The following is a 10,661-nucleotide window of genomic DNA, read 5'->3' on the forward strand; positions in this document are numbered from 1 at the left end:
CATGTAATTGTTAGGATTGGAACCAGGTATGATGGAAGAGAAGCCCAAACCAAAGGAAAATGAAAAGAGGATCAGTGATGGCTAGAAAGTCGGTGACTTCGACCGCCGAACGAACGCTGCTCGAACAAGGAGAGGGACCAACTTCGGCGGAAGTCGTGACACCTATGTAACTGAGTACTTCTGGGAAAATAAAAAAGAGCCCTACCCACTTCTACTAGACCCTCCCCCATCCCCAAAATCCCTTCCAAACCCCCCCAACCCTGTCCAACCTCAATGACCATACACTTCAATCGTTCCCTCTCCTCAACATACTTGCAACAATATAACAACACATGCTCGACTGTTTCATTGACCATGCACTCCAGACAAATCATTCATGTGCTTGCAAACCAGACGTAATGACGATGTATATGTATAATGTATAATACATGTATAATGTCCTAAGTGCAATCGAGCAAACACCACCTCTCCTTCCTAATCTGACTTTTGAATCTTGGTCCACCGAACTTCCTTTGGAGGGCATATAAATACCAGCCCTTGGGCTCAGAGTCCCACCTCTTCTGCCACACATCTATCAAAATGGCTCTGATCTTACATTTGGTCTCACCTCTACACAGTGGAACATTAATATCAATTATATCTTGTTTCAAATCTCTTTAGCTAACTGGTCTATAATGTCATTCCCTTCCACACCTGAATGTGCTGGGACCCAGCAGAATCTCTGTGTCCTTGGATCCATCTGTGAAAAGCAGTAAAAAAGCATAAAAACTTCCATGTAATTGTCAACCAGTTTCCCTTTATCACTGACTTCTAGTGGGTCAATTTCTGCAACAACGAGGAGCGAGACTAAACTTCTCTGATGTTTTGGTCCTGTAGGTACCACGTTGTAGCAGTGTGAAGCACATGCATTCGTCACCGCCTTTCAAGGGTGTTTCTGGGGATTAAAAATAGTCTGACTTGTAGGAGCATTACAAAAATCATGTGATCAAAGGTCAAGAAGTTTTGACTGCAGTCAACTGCAAGTTTCTGCAATTGCTCTTCACCAACTTCATCCTGCAGCCATCGCCTGCATTGTGAGAGGCTCTTTTGTCAACCAATCATATGGTTGTTTTTGTTTGACCCACACAAATGTGACCATAGACATGACTGAAACAGGAACCAATTTGTCGTGATTAATGTGTACAGTGGATATATACAAATACATTTGATATTTGAGGCTCTCTCTCAGTAACTGATTGTACAACGTGTACACACCTAATATTATATTATGATTTCAGTTTGTGAGTATGTGATATGGGGTTAGATACAGGTAACTGCCAAAATAATGGAAACACTTGAGTAAATGAAGGATAAAAAGTGTATTGAAAGCAGGTGCTTCCACACAGGTGTGGTTCCTGAGTTAATCAATTAACATCCCATCCTGCTTAGAGTCATGTATAAAAATGCTGGGCAGGCCATTATTTTGGCTACCATGGCTATGCCCCCATAGAATGACAATGCCCCCATCCACAGGGCTTGAGTTGTCATCGACTGGTTTGATGAGCATAAAAATGATGTAAACCATATTCCATGGGTCTCAGTCACCAGATCTTAACCCAATTTAACATTTATGAGAGATTCTGGATCGGTGCCTTAGACAGCTTTTCTTGTGGAAGAAGGGTGGGGCATCCCTCCAAAAGAGGTCCAGACACTTGCAGAATCTATGCTAAGATGATTTGAAGCTGTTCTGGCTCGTGGTGGCCCAACACCCTATTAAGACACTTTATGTTGGTGTTTACTTTATTTTGGTAGCTACCTGTCCATATTTATTTCAACATTATAAAAAAACATGTATTGTATTTCATTTCACCTTTATTTATACAGTTAAGTCAATTATGAACAAATTATTATTTAGAATGATGACCTGCCATGTTGATGTGGGCCTTGCTGTTAGAAAACCAGTGTCCGACTTTCGGCTGTCGCAGATGCACCTCCCCCTATTTCGCTCCTCAACTTTTATCTACAGTCGGTTGCTTTAGCCTTACCACTCAGACACGCCTATTATCTGCGGTGCTGCTCGTGGCAACGTCAACTTGCTGAATCTACCTGTAAATGATAAAGTCAATCTCAATGTGACCCGTCAGATTCAGAATCTTGAAAACCCTATTAGAGAGAAAAGCTTGAAAACCCCTTTTCATATTGGCCCCCCAAAAAACTAAAACCTGACCTGACCTGGGGGGCTCTGATGTTCCAGAACGAAAAGATTATCACCTTTATAATAAAGTTAGCATGCATTAGCGTCACTTCTGCGTACTGGCATAGAGCAGTAGAGGAGAGGTGTGCACACATGGGTCAAAAGGTTTGTAGTCTATGGTCCAGGCAAATTTAGGCTTTTTATAAATGCATTTCATGCAATTCTACATCCTTTTAGATGACTGGAGATTTTTTTTTAAATACCTCACAAATTATGGAAATTACAGGCAATTGTACACTGACACACTGAGAATCTGTGATCAATAAAAAATGACCTTTTCTTGAATCCATTAATAGCCTAGACCTACAGTAGGTGTGTGTGGAGACACATTGTACAATACGAGGAGGAAATTATAGTGTAAAAAAGCTTCCCAGTTACACTGACTCACCCAATGATGCGCAGCTCACTCACCTGCAATGGCTGATGCCCTTGTGTCAAAAAACCTCTGTCTTGTTTTACTATGGAAAACAATGCTGTTCACTCAATAGGCCTATTTGGAAGTTGATAACATATTTGGTAGCCTACAGGCAGATTTGTTTTCTCTTTTCAGCAGGAGCCATTTGCTTTCCAATCTGTGTTTTCCCGCGATTGCATTTGAAATATTGGCCTGTTTTGGCTGCATGCTGTTTGTTCACTGACAGATTTGACGTGTGTGCCCAACTGTAAGCATAGCTTGTGATTGGGCTACACAGAATCGACAGCTAAAATATTTTTTTTACAAGTTATTGATCCTCTGTGGTTAAATTATAGGCCTACGGCTGGTGTAGTCTTCTGAATTATTTCCTTTATTTCTGAACAGACATATATAACTTTGGTAAATATATTTAAATTTTTCAGGGGTGCTGCGGCACCTCCAGGAATCTTCTCGCAGCTATGATTCTATGTAAGCAATAAGGCCTGAGGGGGTGTGGTATATGGCCAATATACCACGGCTAAGGGCTGTTCTTATCCACGACGCGGAGTGCCTGGACACAGCCTTTAGCCGTGGTATATTGGATATATACCACAAGCCCCCAAGGTGCCTTATTGCGATTATCAACTGGTTACCAATGTAATTAGAGCAGTACAATTTTATATTTTGTCTTGCCCATGGTATACATTCTGATATACCACGGCTGTCAGCCAATCAGCATTCAGGGCTCGAACCACCCAGTTTATAAAAGGAAATAAATGATGGCGTGAAATGCTGGAGAGATGAGAGCTGCAGGCTCATGTCTATCAGAGCAGAGCGAGAAAGGGAATGTCATTCTAGTTCTGTGAGAGATACAAACGAGCACCTCTCTCACCACCGCAATAGCCACGTGTTGGTCTATAGGCTACAATGTTGTGCAAACCATAAGCCCGGGCCGGCACAACTCAAATGCATTTTTTGAATATCAGGCATCTGCCATAGTTCCTGCCCTTGGGATAGAAAGAACATTGCTTACTAACTTCAACCTTCTGCAGAGGCAATAAAGGCAGCAGTATCACTCCATAAGCAACAAAACAATTGTATAACTCCTCTTCCAATGCAGCGCAGTTCTAATCATACCTTCTCTGCATATTGCCATAGTTCCTGCCCTTGGAGCACCAATCTCTGCGTACATCTCCCACACACAAGGACCAATATGTGAGCACCGCTCCAGATCAGAGTTCTAGAGCAACATCCAGCTTGGATTGCATGGGGTATGCACTGATGTCTGACTCTGCTTCTCCCTCACAAAACCTTCTCCAACGTAATATCTATTGAGGAAAGTGTTTTATATATGTGGGTCAGTCCACCAATTGAGTACCTTTTTGGGTAGTGCAACTTGGTATTTCACCAAATTGTAACATTCTGTAGTAAAGATTACATGGTAATCTTACAAGATTACAATTTAATAAAGAAATATGTTTTCCAATCTCAAGAGGTTAAATACAAAAAAGGGTTGACTGCAAAGGGGGAATGGAAGCTTGTTGTGTGCAACAGGGAGAGGCAATTGAATGCAAATTTGAAATTGTCTACCTATCGGTAAAAGGGTTGACATTATGCTTGACCCGCTCAGTTTTCCACCATAAAACACCAGAAAATGAACAAAGATTAGAACCAGCTCACATGCTTTTACACTAAAAGTTCAATGTTTCTTTTGACAAAAAATAAAAGCAATAGTTTCACCATATTAAAATGAGAGTTCAGTTCACGTAACAGTGTTGACCTCGTCATGAGGGACATATGTAAATAAATCACATGAAATAAATAATTGTCACGCTCGCTATCCTCAAACTCCCTGTCATAAATCAACCAAGGCACAGCGTGCATGTAGTTCCACATCTTTTAATGAAAGTGAAACAACCAAAAAACAAACAGGTAAACAGCAAAGACCGTGGCGCAACCGAGGTGCCCACAAACACACACGGAAAAATAATTACCCACAAAGCACAGGTGGGAAAAGGCTATCTAAGTATGGTTCTCAATCAGAGACAACGACAGACAGCTGTCCCTGATTGAGAACCATACCCAGCCAAAAAACAAAGAAATACAAAATATAGAAAAAATAACATAGAATGCCCAACCTAGTCACACCCTGGCCTAACCAAAATAGAGAATAAAAAGCCTCTCTATGGCCAATGACAATAATAATAATCTTAACTGAGGTTAAGTGGGTTAAAATCTTCCTAGAAATCACAGAGGGTGCACTGAGGGACTTTAGCAAGTCTTTATTCATATATATAGAATCAGATGTACTAAATTTTACATGCGGTCTATATTAAAGATAGAATCGGCAGTAGGGGAAATAGAGCCACTGTCAGTCCCATTGTTATTGTTGACGAAGTGGAGGTGAGCGTCGTACAACGTGGTGTTCTATCGCTTGTGCAATGATGTCTGAGGGGAAAAACTGTTTGTTGATGCAGTAACATCTTTGTTGTTATATTGCAAAACGGACGAGGCAGTCTCACCATTAAGGATTCCAACTTCAAAGGAAACTTCATTTAATATAACAGGCTTTTGAAACTCAGTATTGGTGCACATGACAGTCATGTGACAGTATTTACATATATGTGTGGAGATACACACAGAGTGTCCTAGCCTGTGGAATAGGGAGTGTGTATTGCGGGCGAATCTGCCTGACACTTGTCCTCTGTAGGCAGGTAACCAGTCTCTGAAGGAGGACTTGAACAGGGAGACTGCAAAGTCCAGGCACAGTGAGAGCAGTGAAATTAAGAGGAAGTAACAAGCTGCACACACAGTAGTAAAATGTCAATGTGTATTAACAGAAATGCTGAGAAATGGACTGGTGAAGCAAGAGTGGGCAGATTTACATCAAGGCTAACACAAGCAAAGATCTTTAGCGCGTTGCCCGGCTCTCACCCAACCTAGGGCTCTATTCAATCCGTATCACGAAAATTCAGAGTTACAGAGATGTCGTGGTAGAATTGGTAATGGCTGTTGTAACTTCTCAAGGGTTATGCTATTGCTCTGTGTTAGACTGATGCATTTCATAGACTCCTATTATCACTGCACCCTAACAAAATGTCATTGTGTTCTGGAACGGTTGCCTGTATAAAATAACTGTTGTGTAACAATATGATTATATTATCACCTCCCACTATATAAGGAACATGTAACCATTTACTGTTCAAGCTCCTTCCCTGATTGCGATCAGAGACGGATCTACCTGCCAGCTGCTCGTATGCATTAAAGATTTTTCTATTATACAATTAAACAGTCTCTGCCTTAATCTTTGGATCTAATTATCAACAACATTTGGTGTCGTAACACGGATGAGAGCGACTTGACCTTTTGGCCCGTTTCACTCAGCTGGGACCCAGACATACCTCTGGCCACAATTAAGAAGGTAAGAGGGACTGTTTTCCAGCCAAGCCTTTAATGGTGAAAGATCTCTTGCCCTCTTCATCCACAAAATGTTAGGGTTCAATACTTTTCTATATTTTCCTATAATAATTCATCTGGCCAGTTAACATTGATCAATGGGAGCACAGAGGTGTCTAATAGTAAGGATTGGTTTTCCTACAATCACGTGAAAATACTGTTGGGGCAGTATTTAAATAGGGATTGGTTTCTCTACACTTGCAGGTGAAGACTGTTGGATCAGTGTAAATACTTTTGGATCAGTTTAAAATACTGTTAGTTCAGTGTAAAATATTGTTTGATCAATATAAAATACTTTTGGATCAGTATAAAGTACTGTTGGACACAGACACAGCAGGTGTTCAAACTGTAGAACCCAGTTTATTTATTTATTTTTATTTAACCTTTATTTAACTAGGCAAGTCAGTTTAGAATAAATTCTTATTTACAATGACGGCCTACCAAAAGGCCTCCTGTGGGGACGGGGATTGGGTTTGGATTCTCTACACTTGCAGGTGAATACTGTTGTGTCAGTAGGAATACTGTTGTATCAGTATGAATACTGTTGTGTCAGTATGAATACTGTTGGGTCAGTATGAATACTGTTGTGTCAGTATGAATACTGTTGGGTCAGTATGAATACTGTTGTGTCAGTATGAATATTGTTAGGTCAGTATGAATACTGTTGTGTCAGTGTGAATACTGTTGTATCAGAATGAATACTGTTGGGTCAGTATGAATACTGTTGGGTCAGTATGAATACTGTTGTGTCAGTATGAATACTGTTAGGTCAGTATGAATACTGCTGTGTCAGTATGAATACTGTTGGGTCAGTATGAATACTGTTGTGTCAGTATGAATACTGTTAGATCAGTATGAATACTGTTGTGTCAGTATGAATACTGTTGTGTCAGTATGAATACTTTTGTGTCAGTATGAATACTGTTGTGTCAGTATGAATACTGTTAGGTCAGTATGAATACTGTTAGGTCAGTGCATTCAGAAAGTACAGTTCCTTGCGAAAGTATTCGGCCCCCTTGAACTTTGCGACCTTTTGCCACATTTCAGGCTTCAAACATAAAGATATAAAACTGTATTTTTTTGTGAAGAATCAACAACAAGTGGGACACAATCATGAAGTGGAACGACATTTACTGGATATTTCAAACTTTTTTAACAAATCAAAAACTGAAAAATTGGGCGTGCAAAATTATTCAGCCCCCTTAAGTTAATACTTTGTAGCGCCACCTTTTGCTGCGATTACAGCTGTAAGTCGCTTGGGGTATGTCTCTATCAGTTTTGCACATCGAGAGACTGAAATTTTTTCCCATTCCCCCTTGCAAAACAGCTCGAGCTCAGTGAGGTTGGATGGAGAGCATTTGTGAACAGCAGTTTTCAGTTCTTTCCACAGATTCTCGATTGGATTCAGGTCTGGACTTTGACTTGGCCATTCTAACACCTGGATATGTTTATTTTTGAACCATTCCATTGTAGATTTTGCTTTATGTTTTGGATCATTGTCTTGTTGGAAGAGAAATCTCCGTCCCAGTCTCAGGTCTTTTGCAGACTCCATCAGGTTTTCTTCCAGAATTGTCCTGTATTTGGCTCCATCCATCTTCCCATCAATTTTAACCATCTTCCCTGTCCCTGCTGAAGAAAAGCAGGCCCAAACCATGATGCTGCCACCACCATGTTTGACAGTGGGGATGATGTGTTCAGGGTGATGTGCTGTGTTGCTTTTACGCCAAACATAACGTTTTGCATTGTTGCCAAAAATTTCAATTTTGGTTTCATCTGACCAGAGCACCTTCTTCCACATGTTTGGTGTGTCTCCCAGGTGGCTTGTGGCAAACTTTAAACGACACTTTTTATGGATATCTTTAAGAAATGGCTTTCTTCTTGCCACTCTTCCATAAAGGCCAGATTTGTGCAATACATGACTGATTGTTGTCCTATGGACAGAGTCTCCCACCTCAGCTGTAGATCTCTGCAGTTCATCCAGAGTGATCATGGGCCTCTTGGCTGCATCTCTGATCAGTCTTCTCCTTGTATGAGCTGAAAGTTTAGAGGGACGGCCAGGTCTTGGTAGATTTGCAGTGGTCTGATACTCCTTCCATTTCAATATTATCGCTTGCACAGTGCTCCTTGGGATGTTTAAAGCTTGGGAAATATTTTTGTATCCAAATCCGGCTTTAAACTCTTCACAACAGTATCTCGGACCTGCCTGGTGTGTTCCTTGTTCTTCATGATGCTCTCTGCGCTTTTAACGGACCTCTGAGACTATCACAGTGCAGGTGCATTCATACGGAGACTTGATTACACACAGGTGGATTGTATTTATCATCATTAGTCATTTAGGTCAACATTGGATCATTCAGAGATCCTCACTGAACTTCTGGAGAGAGTTTGCTGCACTGAAAGTAAAGGGGCTGAATAATTTTGCACGCCCAATTTTTCAGTTTTTGATTTGTTAAAAAAGTTTGAAATATCCAATAAATGTCGTCCACTTCATGATTGTGTCCCACTTGTTGTTGATTCTTCACAAAAAAAATACAGTTTTATATCTTTATGTTTGAAGCCTGAAATGTGGCAAAAGGTCGCAAAGTTCAAGGGGGCCGAATACTTTCGCAAGGCACTGTATTTAGACCCTTTACTTTTTCCAAATGTTATTACATTACAGCCTTATTATAAAATTGATTGAATTAAGTTTTTCCTTATCAATCTACACACAATACACCATAATGACAAAGCAAAAACAGTTTTTTAGAAAAACAGAAATACCTCATTTACATAAGTATTCAGAGCCTTTGCAATGAGACTCGAAATTGAGCTCAGGTGCAGCCTGTTTTCATTGATCATCCTCAAGATGTTTCTACAACTTTATTGGAGTCCAGCTGTGGTAAATGCAATTGATTGGACATGATTTGGAAAGGTACACAGTAAAGCAAATCGTAGCCTACTATAGGAAACAAAATGCCACATCTGCAGTAACCAAGCTTTCCAGCCACTATCTTCCTATGAGCCAGTTTCTATTAATACGAGTCTATTGATGCATCCTCATAAAAATCTGTCAGTTTTAGCTAGAGATACATTTTTTTGTTGTTGCATGGGCTGCATCTCAATCTACCGGATCCGCCTATCAAATCAAATCAAATGTCATTGATCACATACGTATTTAGCAGATGTTATTGCGGGCGTAGTGAAATGCTTGTGTTCCAACAGTGCAGCAGTATTTAACAATTCACAACAATACATACAAATCTAAAATTAAAAGAATGGAATTAAGAAATATATAAATATTAGGACAAGCAATGTCGGAGTGGCATTCACTAAAATAGAATACAGTTTATAAATATGAGATGAGTAAAGCAGTATATAACATTATTAAAGTGCCTAGTATTCCATTATTAAAGTGGCATGTGATTCCATGTCTATGTATATAGGGCAGCAGCCTCTAAGGTGCAGGGTTGAGTAACCAGGTGGTAGCCGGCTAGTGATGGCTGTTTAACAGTCTGATGGCCTTGAGATAGAAGCTGTTTTTCAGTCTCTCGGTCCCAGCTTTGATGTATCTATGTAGGCCTTCCGCATCTGCTGTAGAATGTGGCCGAGCTACAGTGGTGTTTGTCAGACCATGAGACATCCTGAAAATCGGTCTTCTCATGAAAACATCTGTGAGTGTCCAAACGTTTTGGCCTACAAATTAATATGACCACTCTATGAACGATGAGATTTTTATGAACAGATTTTTGCAGTTTTGCTACATCCCCCACAAGTGTCATGGGACTCCTCTGAAGGTAACCCTGAACTGGTAGAAAGAAAAGAAATGAATGGAAGTATGGAGGTAGTTTGGTGCCAACAAATAAAAGAGTGTTAAATATGTGTCCAAAAAAACTTCTGAGCTTTCTTATATATCCTAGATATAGGACAGACACATCAACGTCTTATTCCTTATGAAACACTTTTTGACTGTCTGTTTTGCCATTCATGAATCCATCATTCAATGCGTTTCTATGGGCAATAGTAGTAAAGGCCAAAATCAAAGTCAAATAGAATGTTTTGGGACAGAAAACCTGCAGCTAGGGTAGGATTATAGGCTAACCTGTGCTGGCTCCTCTCTTCCAAGATGGTCAGGAACAGTCAGTGGAGGGGGCTGTGGATCCATTATCCTGGCAGCACCTGTTGAAGGGTGGGTAAGCTTAACACGTGGAGCTAGCTGCTGGGCTTGGCATCACTAGCCGGCTACCACCTGGTTACTCAACCCTGCACCTTAGAGGCTGCTGCCCTATATACATAGACATGGAATCACATGGGCTTGCTGCGGCTGCTCATCGCTCTCCTTCTCCCTTTGGCCTTGTTTGGGTACTTTGTCAAAGCCAATTTCTGATTGAGATTATTGAAGTAAGCATATTGTTAGCTTAGCACAATTACTGGAAGTCTCCCACAGTAGCCAGCTCCTCTCAAAAACATGGAAATAGACATTCTAACTACTACAAAGCTGGGTGGGGTGGTTAGTCATTTATAGTCTTACAAGGCAATACATAGTCATCTATATTGTATATATTTGTTTATTTTACTGATAATCATAAGAAACAAGATTTG

Source organism: Oncorhynchus tshawytscha, linkage group LG10, assembly GCF_018296145.1.
Source record: "Oncorhynchus tshawytscha isolate Ot180627B linkage group LG10, Otsh_v2.0, whole genome shotgun sequence".
Taxonomy (NCBI): domain Eukaryota; kingdom Metazoa; phylum Chordata; class Actinopteri; order Salmoniformes; family Salmonidae; genus Oncorhynchus; species Oncorhynchus tshawytscha.